Genomic DNA, 14,410 nt, shown 5'->3' with positions numbered 1-14,410 from the left:
ATAGAACCTAGAGAAGGTGATCACTAGAGAGGTTCATAGGGTTGACGACACTGCTACTGTTGGTGACCCTCCAAAAAAGGAACAGGACAACTCTAGTAAAATTGATCTTCCCCCGAACCCTCCTCCTGAGGGTATGAAAGGTTTTATGGACACCATGAAGTGGTTAATAATTAGTTACAAGAAAGTTGTGGATGACAACAAAGAGCTCAGCCACAGAATTCAGATTCTAGAAACTATCAACGCTGGGGAAGGGAAGACTATGGCTGATTACATTGAGGATCTAAAAAATACTATTGCAAAAGCTGAAAATATAGGAGACTCCTTCAACCCCAGATTTGAGAAAATAGAGAAAGACTTGCTAGAGAGGAAAACTCTTGCTGATGCTATGGATCAAACTATATCAGGCATTGTCAATAAAGTCAGCAAAATTGAGGATCGCCTAAAGAGTATTGCAGAGAAAAGCTTAGACATCCTGAAGGTTTCTGCTGGCAATACTAAAACTCTCATTAGCAAATTGGATGAGGAGAAGGATACCCAGGATATTGACCCTGACACAAAAGGCACAGGAGATTCTCAAGGACCCAAAACTAGAACCAAAGGTAAAAAGAAAGAAAAGAAGCCTAATAAGGACATGGATGATCTCAAAGCTATTGCGGCTACCTATGACCAATTGGTGAAAAAGGAAGAGGACCATCTGAAGACTATAATTGTGTAGTGCCTTCCTAGTTTCTTTGTTGTTTCTTTCCTTTGTTGTCCTTTTGGTATGCTGGCTTTTTTGCCAGTCATTTTGTAAGCAGTTGTTATGTTCTGGGCTCTTTGATGACTTATCTTAATTTCCTATGTTAAAGGTTTTGGGTCCTGAAAACCTATTTTTCTTAATTAATCAGAACATAAAACAAACTAAACAATAATTATAAGCCTAATTAAACCTAACCCTAAACCAAAACAAACCCTAATCATATTAACATTAAATCAAAGTCAACCCTAACCTTCAACCAAATTGAATCCAACTAATAAGTCAAATAAAACCTTAACCCTAACTATAAACCAAATTTAAGAACCCTATCCCTGAGTAAAATTCAACTCTTAAACTACTTGTAAAACAAATTGTACCTTAGTAAATAAATTATCTTTTGCAATATATACATTCCCTAAGGTATCACAATGTCACTAGTCGAGCATAATTCTATTACATCGCATATCCATCTAGAAAACCATATACTATCATCTAACTAATTATTCACTTCCCATACAACTATGATAAATCATCATCACACATACATAACTCTATCACATTTCATACTCTTTTAGGTTTATTTTAAAATTATCAACCAAATGTTCCTAATACCCATCTTTATTGATTAATCACTTAAACCCATCATGAATCTAAATACATTTTATCCTTCTCGTATATAGGGAACTATATTATTTACTTAAGCACAACCAATACACAACTCACCAAGATTACTATCCATATTCATATGCATGATTATAATAGAAATCACTTATCTACTTCTAAATAGGATTCCATGCTACTAAACAACTTCAAGAGTCATATGATACTACAAGAATATACATAATCTAATATTCCAATCACCTAATTCAACATAGAGTCTCATTCCAACATGACGAGCAACTCTACAATATAGATCTTATTACAAGGGCATAGTTCCACATCATCAAGCCTAAGTACATAAGTGCGCATGGAACTAGCATATAATCTCTTTTTCTACATCCCGATCTAATGATTAATAATACAATTTACATAAGCATATATTCATATCCCACATTACAAGTCATCATATATAGTAATATTTCTAGTACATAGAAATAAGCACCATAGGACATGCATATTGAAAATTCATATATTCCATATAAATCCACAACTACTCATTTGTTTCCATATCTTAAGATAACTAATATTGAAGATTAACATCTTATGAATCAAATCATACATGACTATTAATATATTCACTACCAACCACAAGATATACACAAGACATTACATTCATATCTCTCAATCATTTAATTCCAATCTAAACAAGAACTACATATACATTTGAATATCCATTTACAACAATCTTATATAATACATCTCATTATAAAATCAATCTGCTACAAGTCCTATTATACATGTTCTCAATATACCAAATACATAGTCTTCTCTACAATTGCATCCTTCATTTTGTATGATATCAATTCTAGTTACATAAAATATGCTCCAAATAATCCATTCATATGATGAGATGAAATAGATCCAAATCCACGCACGCTAACATCCAAGAAGAATAATATCTCAATGGTAGAAGACATCAAACCACTTGACCATGTGGAACCAAATAGGAACCACCCCCCATGCTAGTAGATGACATAGGGTACCAACTCACACTCATGACCTAAGATGACACCTAACAACCAAAGGAACAATATGACATCACAAAACTCCAACATAAATATACAACTTCCAACCACATCACAAGGCTGAATCAAATCAACCAAATCTCCAAAGGCATAATAAAAGAATAAACGCATATCGATAATGGAAACATGTGGGGTAGATTGTCATAACATGCTAACCTAATGTGGCATCTGTCTCCACCTTGGAGTCACACAAGGGAGATCGGGCTACCATTCCAACGGTCTTTCCAATCTAAGATCACAAAACCATCTCCCTAGGTCTGTCCAATTGGAGAATACAATAACATATTCTTTATCTTGGTTAGGAGAATTCCTAGTTACCCAAACCCACTAATCAATTATTATTGTTGTTATCACTTGAAATTACAACATAAACTCTTCATGTGGTTCCATAGGTCTAGACCCCCTTCCTAGAGAGCTAATGCTAATGACCTTGGTCCTACACATGCAAGAGCCCACTCTCTAAACCATGGAACATAACCATAGGATAGAACATAACAAGATACATCATAATAGCAACATGAAGGTCAACATAAAAGATAACCATCATCCTTCCCCAAAGGATAAACATCAAGAAATCAAGCTATAAGCTCATAATGCCATAATGCAGCAATAAAAAGAGCCTCAAGAATGTAAAATACACATAATCAAGGAAAACACATGAATCCAATAACATAGAATACTCCTCTACAATGAGGCACATCATATCCTCGTGTTAGAGCTGCAAATAAACCTCCTCAACGACAATGACACACTCAACTTGCTGGAGCAAAATATCAATACCTCAATGGACAAGAGAAAAACCACTTGTTGAAGCCAAAATGGATTCATACATATCACAATTGAATAGAATAGTGCCCAAAAACCACCAAATATGGTAAATTAAGCCTCTGGAGTAAAAACCAAGCCAAGAAACACAACTGAGAACTTCAAAATTGACCCAAAAACTGTCTGATATTGTTTTGGCACTTTTTTTATTACTCTTGTGCTTTTGTTACCCATAGTGGCGTTATTGTAGTCTATTTTAGTGCTTTTGTACCTGGGTTGCAACATTTAGAAAATGGAAACAAGAAATAATCAAACATGCCTAGATTTGGGTAGGGACACAATCAGGGTCTTCAATTGACCTATAATACCTAAAATACCATCACAAGGGAAGAATAGGGTTTACATGAGGTCAATAAAATCATATAACGAAGAATCTGACTTCAATCGACGAATACTTGCTCAAGTAAGTGTCACAGAGACAACCATATCAAACCAAAACTTAATAAGGAATCATCAAACATTAAGACGACATACAATAGGATTCATAAGGACAATACAATCCTCCACAACACAAAAACCACATAGAACAATCACAAGCATAACATAATCATAAAATCACATATCAAAACACTCATTTTCTATCACTGGATAAAATTAGAATTCCAGATTTGAATGCAATATTTCCTAATTTATTTTCTTCAATCAAATAAATAATAAATAACTTAAATCACTCCTAAAAAATTTCCAAAACAATATTTTGGCAAACACTTGAAGACAATCTTTCCTGGAAATTAAAAACTGGGAATAAAACATTCAGATCGAACCTAGAAATGAAGCAAAGGCAATGAAAAGTTGATGAGGAAATCTCCCAAATCCAACAAGATTCAAGTGCAGTCAAAAACCAAAATACAAATACAAATCCTTCAATCAATCCAAAAATTTCTCTCGAAAAGCAACCTCTCGTGAATGCACAGGAAACCATAAAAATACCAGAAATTAAACCTCAAAATTTTAATACCAATCGACCAATCAGAATATTTCTAAAAACCATATATTATACCAACCCTTGCAAAGTTTGAGGAAGAAAATAAAATAAATATATTATTGACCTACCTCCCACCATTCAACCAATTAGATAAAAGGGTAGGTAGATTAATATTATTTAAAATTAGCCAAAGAGGGGTAGAAAGATAATTAATTAAATAATTGTTTGCAACCCCAAGATAGGTCATTATTCATGAATAATACTATTTATTAATCCAATAAATAATAGCCCACAACATTAATTAAATAAATAACCATGGATAATAATATTTATCCATTAATAAAATATTAATGCCTTGCTAAAGAATGTTAATTAATTATATATCAAAAATTAAATAAATAGCCATAAATAAATAATCCAAAAAGGCATCATTAAAATAAATTAAATAAAATAAAATAAATATAAAACCCAATAATTGACAATCGATAAAATTCAATTAAATTATAAATAAATAAAAGTCATTTTACAATAAATAATAATTAAGCTCTAATTAAACAATAAATCAAATAAACATTAATCAAATCAAATCAAAATAAATATTGAATAATTAAACAATCACACATCTCCAAATAAATAATCATAGAGTCACATCACCCTACGCCAACAAAAGGGACAATCACAACTCAAGACTCTAACATCAACTTGCACCGTGGCGTAACTAGCAAGGTATGCAACTTAAACCTAGAATGTGAAGGAAACTATGTCATCTTTGACAACTTGCCATTGGTATAGAGACACACTCAGACCTGTGAAGCCAAGTGGAGTCGATGTCTAGTACCTACAAACTTGCATCCAACACTAAACACAACATATACAATACATATGCATCATAATAAAAAGACATGTGATAGAGAATTGTGACATCATATCCCGCTCGCTATGAGTGATATGACATCATCTCTACTCACGAAGACAGTCACACAATATAACATCAAATCATCGCATAAAACCATGATCATGAAATAGGGTTAGTACCATTATAACATCATGTCATATAATCCACATGAAAACCAAACACATATAAATCCATGAGTCATATCATTTAACATAGATCCACATAGAGTAACTAGCATCATCAATACCATCTAAGCACGAATCATATGTCTAAATAGGTCTATCAATGCATAAATTAAAATGCAAGTCTACGAGAGGCACTACATCCTCCCCCCCTTGGGCTTGACTTACTCCTGGAAGTCGCCAAGGGTTAAGTTGAAAACATACACACATAAACATAAAACTTCTTAATCTAAACATTTCCTAGCTCAAGTAAGATAATGACTACAACAATTCCCTTTCTATGCTTCGATTATCCAAGTAAATACGCTACATAAGAGATAAAACAAGTCATAAATTCTTACTAGTTACAATAAGCATGATAAATCATTGAAATATCTTCAAGAGAACCTTATTTAACCATATTTTGAAAGACAAACTATAATTCATGTATCTAAGTTAGCATCTATAAGCAAGAATCACAACAACTCACATCATTCAAACATGACAACACTTCTTTAATCATCTAGTTGAGTGCAATTAAGAAAATAAATATACGTTTTGCACAATTTAATACACATAAACACATCTTAAATAAGCCATCTGCCGTAAAATTTTATGAGGAAATTTCGAATAAACTTCCTTCAAGAGCAAATAAAATCAAGAGAATCTCGCATTTACCAGAAATTTGTGTTCTATAGATCTCAAAGGAAAGCAAGATTGTAATATTCCACTTGTCAATCCCTACCACGCTTTTTCTACGCTACTCTGATGCGGGCACTTATGCATCTATCATCCAATCAATTATTCAAGGCATTCTAAATTATTCACTTTGCATGATATATATACATAAGCACTCAATGAAGATATGAAATTAACAGTTTCCTTTGCTTTTATCTACTTCATATATTACAAATTCCTCAATTTGAATACACTTCTATCTTTCAACTTTCATAAAATCTTACAAGTTACCAGTATATTTTATCCCATTAACATGTTTTCATTTACTCAACTGATATTAGCATTACCTAATTTGTTCTTTAAGCTAGTGCGCTTCTATGCGGTGTCCTCCCTTGCACACACTATCAAAGGTTCCAAGTGAACATGATAGAGACAACACTGACACAGAATGAGGGACCACTATGGACAATAAAGAGGAAGTCAAAAGGAAAGATCCTCAAATCCAATTATTAAATCATGAAAAGAAAAAAAAATTGTTAGCAAAATCAATCAAGCAATAAATTTTGACAAGTGCCACCACAAGCACAAACAAACAAAAGAAGAAATTAGTGGCCAAACCAAACACAAGAGATCCAAAATCAAATTGACCCCAATGATAATTCACAAAATAAAAAAGTAACTCAAGACAAACTAACCAACTCATTCCAAATCTTCTTCATGAGGTGACCAATATTAGTCATACCAAAAGGGAGTAACCACTACACAACACACAAGGGTATAATGCCTTGATTGGGGCATACAACAACATATTATTTATCTTGATTAGGGTAATTCCTAGTTACCCAAACCCACTAATCAATTATTATTATTGTTATCACTTAAAATTACAAAATAAACTCTTCATGTGGCTCCATAGGTCTAGACCCCCTTTCTAGAGATCTAATGCTCATGACCTTGGTCCTCCACATGCAAGAGCCCACTCTCTTAACCATGGACCATAACCATAGGGTAGAACATAACAAGATACATAATAATAACAACATGAAGCTCAACATAGAATACATAACAAGGATCATAAATCGAACATCACAAAAGATAACCATCATCTTTCCCCAAAGGCTAAGCATCAAGTAATCAAGCCATAAGATCATAATGCCATAATGAAGCAATAAAAAGAGCCTCTAGATTGTCAAACACACATAATAAAGGGAAACACATGAATCTAATAACGTATGATACTCCTCCACAACGAGGCACGTCATATCCTCTCATTGGAGCTACAAATAAACCTCCTCAACAACAAGGACACACTCAACTTGCTGGAGCAACATACCAATACCTCAATGGACAAGCACAAAACCACTTTCCAGAGCTAAAATGAATTCATGCATATCACAATTGAATAGAATAGTGCCCCAAAACCACCAAATATGGTAAATCAAGCCTCTTGAGGAAAAATCAAGCCAAGAAACCAAACTGAGAACTTCAAAATTGACCCAGAAACTATTTGATATTGTTTTGTTACTTTTGTTACTAATCTGGCACATTTGTCACCAAGAGTGGCACTATTGTATCCTATTTTAGCTCTTTTGTACCTGGGTTGCAACATTTAGAAAACGGAAACAAGAAATAATCAAACATGGCTAGATTCAGGTAGGGCCACAATCAGGGTCTGAAACTGACCCAGAATACCTAAAAGACCATCACAAGGGCAGAATAGGGTTTACATGAGGTCAATAGAATCATATGACCAATAATTTAACTTCAACCGGCGAATACTTGCTCAAGAAAGTGTCATGGAGACAATCATATCAAACCAAAACTTAATAAGGAATCATCGGACATTAACATGACCTGCAATAGGATTCACAAAGACAATGCAAGCCTCCACAATACAAAAATCACTACATAGAAAAATCACAAGGAGACATAACCATAAAATAACATATCAAAATACATTTCCCATCACTGCATAAAATGAGATTTCCAAATTTGAATGCAAGATTTCCCAATTTATTTCCTTCAATCAAATGAATAGTAAATAGCTAAAATCACTCACAAAAATTTCCCAAAACAATCTTTTGGCAAATACTTGCAAATAATCCTTCTTGAAAATAAAAAACCAAGAATAAAGCATTCAGATCCAACCTTGAAACGAAGCAAAGGCAATGAAAAGTTGATGAGGAAATCTCCCAAATCCAACAAGCTTCAAGTGCAATCCAAAACCAAATCAGAAATCCAAATCCTTCAATCAATCTAAAAATTTCTCCCCAAAAGCAACCTCCCATGAATGCATAGGAAACCATAAAAATACTAAAAATTAAACCTCAAAACTTTAATACCAATCGACCATTCAGAATATTTCCAAAAACCATTATTATACCAACCCTTGCAAAGTTCGAGGGAGAAAATAAATAAATATATTATTTACCTACCTCCCCCCATTCGATCAATTAGATAAAAGGGTAGGTAAATTAATATTATTTTAAATTAACCTAAGAGGGGTAAAAAGATAATTAATTAAATGATACTTTGCAACTTCAAGATAGGTTATTATTCATGAATAATAATATTTATTCATCCAATAAATAATAGCCCGCAACATAAATTAAATAAATAACCATGGATAATAACATTTATCCATGAATAAAATATTAATGCCTATCTAAATAATGTTAATTAATTAAATATCAACAATTAAATAAATAGCCATAAATAAATAATCCAAAAAGGCATCATTGAAACAAATTAAATTAAATAAATATTAAACCCAATAATTGACAATCAATGAAATTCAATTAAATTATAAATAAATAAAATCCATTTTACAATAAATAATAAGTAATCTCTAATTAATTGTGAGATAAAGTAATAATGCAAAAATGTGAATCACGAAGTTTCATGCGAACAAAGTCGCTCCTACGCAGAGTGATGAGGAAGGAAAGTGGTGGGTGGTTTTGGGAAAGAAAGCCAAGAGGCGTTGGAATTCTCAGATGCTTTCTTTAGGTGCTAATACTATACCTTTAGGAAATAATGGTGGACCTATGTTGAGCGACACCAAATATGCGTGTTTCCAGCCATCTCTCCCCAACTCATCTAACATTGTCGATTGCTCTGTGAGAAAATTCCATGATTATAGAAAGATTTTAAATAGTAGATGGTTAAATTCAAGTCATTATGATTGTTCCCAATCATGCTTTGATACATATTTGCAGCCGCAAAGGCTACCACAGGATACTCATTGTAGCCTTAGGGATTTTCCTAACCCTCTCATGAATTTTCACCATAATCAACCAAATAAGGAATCCAAGATAGCTTTGCCTCTCGAGTTAGCTAATTCTAAACAAGTTGTAAAGCCTGAGCAACACCAGGATAGGAAGGTCATTAGTTTGAATTTGAATCTTATGCAAGATTATTGGAATTTCTATAACAATAAGGATATTATTCCCTATTGGAATGGGCAACACCAAAACTTTGAAGAAATGAAGGAATGGTGGAAGGAGGAATTCTCTAATCAAGTAAGTATTTTTGACCTAGGTTATAACTTCTTTCTCATTACCTATGCTAATTTGAATATCAAAAAGGAAATTCTGGTGATTGGAGTAAAATTGATTGAAGGATATATTTTTCAATGTTTTGATTGGATGCTGAATTTCAATCCTAAAACCTTGAAACCTAAGAAATCTGTGAAGTGGGTAAATATAGGCCCTACTTCGCTCAACACACTGTCGGACTAACCGGTAAGAACATATCAACCGGGTCAATACAAAAATTGATAACTCATCGAGATCAAATCCAAATGCCATGAAACTAGAACACAAAAAGGATCACGTACGCAAGGGAATAAACCTAAAACCACCACACTAAAGATGGAAGATGAGTTGGCAAAGAAAAGATGAAGTGGAGATGGAAGATGAGTTGGAAATGAATTAAATAATTTAAGAAATCATTTAATATTTGAGACTATAGGATAGAAGAATAACCATTAAATATTAGATATTTAATTAATTGATTAGAAGAAAAGATAAATGAATGAATTAATTAAATATTTCAATTAAATTAATTAATAGAAAGACAAGAAATCAATTAAATAAATTAATCTTTTCAAATTAACTATTTAATAGAAGAATAATTATTAAATAAATACAAAATATTTATTTAATCGCTCATAGCCATTTTTATGTGTATACATTTTGCCCCTCTTTGAAATGATGTCGAGACAACATTGTTTCAAATATTAAATCAAGTCTTGATAGTGCGCCTGATGGAGATAAAAATCCTGATTGTGTGCCCCCTTGGGAGATTGATCGTGAAATTGTTGAAAATTTTGGATAAGCGGTTGATCTCATGATAATTGAAAAGGTCCGTCAATTAAATTTATTTGTGAAAAACAAATAAAATTGCCCTACTCAAAAGCATTTATTGCCACATTCAAAATGGTAATTATAAAATTAACCTAGGTTAATTTTATTCTCATTTGCATCCTTGTCAGCTTGTGGAGTGAAAAGAATTGTCTTGGTTTTGGTGGCAAAATGGTGATTTCATTCGAGAACCATCGATTTGAGCGCGTTCGATGATATCAGCGACCTCTTGACTATGGTTATCCGGTATGTACCTTATCCCATGTTTGTTTTCAACTTGTCATACCAATTTCCTTTCCTTTTGGCACATTTTATGTTTTGTTTTGAATTTTTTGATTTTCGATTTTGTGTCTTAGTGCTTTTGCTTTCTTGGTTTGCGCTTTTTCTTTGTAGATTTCCGCTTTTGTTAAGTTAGCGCAATTGTTTGTTTGGTTATCGCTTTTGCTTGGGATGTTAGTGCTTTCATATAATTCACGATTTTGTTTTATGTGTTCATGTATATGTGAAAAAGTTTTGTGCTTTTGATTGATTTAACGCTTTTGACGTGTCAATTAGCGCATTTGTTGAAAAGATTAGCGCTTTTGAATGATTTAGTATTTGTGTTTAATAGAATAGCGCTTTTATTGAAAAGGTTAGTGCTTTTGCTTTAGATGAATTTGTTTAATTTTTTTCATGTTAAAATTCTTTGAGATGATTCGATTTAGGCATTTTCATGCACAAATGTGATTGATAGGTATTCAATTGATGTCTTGATTGATAGAAATTTTGATAATGTTGATTGATAGGATAAACGATTGATTGATTTGATTGGTAGATTGATAGATTAGCTCTAAGAGACCGATTTAGTTTCTGATAAAGAGCATAGCAGAGTTTGATTGAACTCATTGACTGATAGTTTTAGGTTGATTTCATAGCCTGATTTGCTTCATTGAAAAGATTTATCAATTGTTGATGTGATAGATTAGCGATCACTTTGATTTGATAGATTGATGATTGATAGAGATCAAATTCTCTTGTTAAATAGGAGAAACATGATGTTCTCCAGTGTCAAGAGAAATTCCCAGCCATGCACCATTTAGTGCCAGAGCTTACCTAGGCTAAGATTAGACATATAGATGCCTGTTGATTATGCCATTTATTATTAATGCCTGAAATTACCCATAATAGGGGATTGTTGATTACTTTAGCAAAGAGATGGCATAGAAAGCATAACACCTTCCACCTGCCCACTCATGAGATTAGTGTGACACTTGAGGATGTCTACAGGATTCTCCACATCCCCGTGACTGGTGAGTTAGTCTAGTATGATTTTCAAGATTGCGGAGGGACATAGGCTTGCAGAGCCGTATTTGGTGATGAGAGCGTTTCTAGAGGAGAGATTCGATGGGAGGATATGATCATGTACTATGAGACTCTCCTAGTGATTCTTGCAGGTTTGATTGGCAGATTCATCTATCCGGATAGGAGATCTCAAGGTTTTGTTGTTGGTTGGAGTGAGATTATTTAGAGCATGATGCAACATCAGACTCAATATGCGTGGGGTGTTTGCATGCTTTCTCATTTGTATCATGATCTTCATCAGGTTGTTTTCAATGATAGTGATAGTTTGTCTACAGGATGCACACTTTTACAGATCTGGTGTTGGGAGCACATTGTCATTACTTGACCTATCCATCATAGAGTTCATGGTGAGAGGTATCCATATGTCTATTTAAATGTAGGTATCCTCACTCAGCATAAGCTGGGTAAGATGGAGTATTGGTGTTGGGTTCTAGATTCACTAGATAGCATCATTTGGGGACCTTATATTGATTGTGAGCCATGGATGGATGATGCACAGACATTACCATATATTCTACAAAGTAGATATCTCATTTGTAGTACTCCATATTTTATTGAGCGGCATTTGATGAGTCACATTTTGAGACAGTTTGGTATCATGCAGCACATGCCTACTCATGTCACTACATATGCACGATGGTACAAGGATAAGCGAGATTGGGGACCTTCTTTGTCTTTTGAGATAGCACACACAAATTTTCTGGTTACTCCTAGGGTGGCTTATGATTTGAGATTACACATTCTAGATCTTGGGGTGACTGTGGATTATGCTCAGTACATGCTTGCACACCCTTTTCCTTGGAATATTGATCTAGCAGACCCTCCTCCCAGCTCAGGAGATGAGGAGGATGATTTAGATAATCTTATCATTAGGAGGCAAAGATGGAGGTGAGAGCTTAGAGCTTCTTGAGAGGTCGACGGTGAGGGAGATGAGGGAGGAGATGGAGACGGAGGCAGTAGGAGACCCAGACGAAGAGGAGGTCGATTGAGAGTCTATGGAGGACCTTTTAGACCAGTTGGCAAGGTTGGGAGACCATTTACCATGGGTGAGAGAGATGCAATATGGATTAGAAGGGATACAAGCAGGGTAGGTATGAGATCAGTGAGAGGATTACCCTCTACAAGAGGAGGCAGGAGCATTGGACTGGATGGGGGTTGCATGAGAGGCATTGATTTTGGTCATATTCAGCCAGACCCTAGGGTTATTGCAGCTCATGGTGGAGAGGAGGAGGATTTAGAGAATCATGTTCCTCTCATTAGATGACGGGTTCTAAGAGCTACTCAGGCTGAGATTCCAATGGGTGGAGATGAGGGGATTTAGGATCATGTTCCTCAGTAGGATTTTCCAGACCAGGATACTTTGGATAGTATCAAAGCACAAATATATCAGCTTAGAGCATAGGTGCAGACACTCATGACAGAGAGAGACATGGCTGCTAGGAGATAGTAGGATACTCAGGGTATTTTTTATCACATTCAACAGGTTAAATCTGGCACTCTCTTAACTGATACCGTCATAGTAGTATTTCTAGTCGGGAAGTAGACATCACATTGGCGATGATTATATGAGGAATTAGTCGCAAAGAGTCAGAGAGCAGGTAGTTATCATACTACTATGGGGATGGATAATAGCAGTGGTGGAGTCATGGGACATCCTTAGAGGAGTGGTGATCGTGGGGGACAACCATCTGGAGGATCTTCTTGCCCACAACCACAAAGACTGACAGAGGCAGGTGGTAGTGGCACAGGACAACCTTGACTTGATTTATATTGATGAGGCACTTGTATTATTGATCTGATATCATTGTGTACTTGGACTTTTTATTGTTTTATGATGATCTATATGCAGACATGGACTCTATATGATTCTCTTTGGTTTATTATGCATGTTACTCTATATGATGATGATATATATGCATTGATTACATGGATGATGTTATCATGATCTTTCTTTACTTTATTTTCATGAATACGATGCTCTATATGATAATGCAATGATGATATTTATCTATATGATGTGATGATTATGAAATGAAAATGCATTTGATTTTTTATTTTGATGATCATGGGTTCAAATGAAAATGATTACTAACTTAAATGATGCAAATGCAATGATCTATATGGGAATGCTTATGAATGTTGATTTTTGTATATTTTTTATGTGTATGCATATAATGATTTGAAATGCAACTAAATGAAATGAATCATGATAATTTAAATGATTCTAAAGATGAATGCACTTACAATGATCAAATGCAAAAAATAAATTGTTTGTCCAAGTATACTCAATTTTTATTAATGATCGTTGATCTCTGAATGGAATGAAATTCTTATAATGTAACCGACAATGAATTCTTATAATACAGATGAATAATGAGCTAATCTAAAAATGATCTAACTAAAATGATACTTCCATTCTTCATATGTTGTCTTGTAATAGTGCTTGATTTCATCATTGAGCTTTAAAATGTTGTAAGAAAATACAAGCAACTTGACATAATGATTCAAGCTGAACTGAGTATTTCTTAAATGGATTTTGATATAGCAAGTTTATACAAGCAACTTGATATAATGAATCAAGCTGACCTGGGTATTTCTTACATAACATACAAGGATTATCTCCTTTCATGCATGACTCGGAACGTCCTCCTTGATCTTTCACTGATATTATCCTTAGACAAGTACATGCCTTAATAAGATATAAACCACAGACATAAAACAAAGAAAATAATCATGCCCCATCATAGCTTCTCTAGTCATGGATATCATTGACTCGCATAGAGTACATGATTAGAAATAAAAT

Source organism: Cryptomeria japonica, unplaced genomic scaffold (genome assembly GCF_030272615.1).
Source record: "Cryptomeria japonica unplaced genomic scaffold, Sugi_1.0 HiC_scaffold_13, whole genome shotgun sequence".
In the NCBI taxonomy this organism is placed as follows: Eukaryota; Viridiplantae; Streptophyta; class Pinopsida; order Cupressales; family Cupressaceae; genus Cryptomeria; species Cryptomeria japonica.
This window is presented reverse-complemented; position numbering follows the sequence as displayed.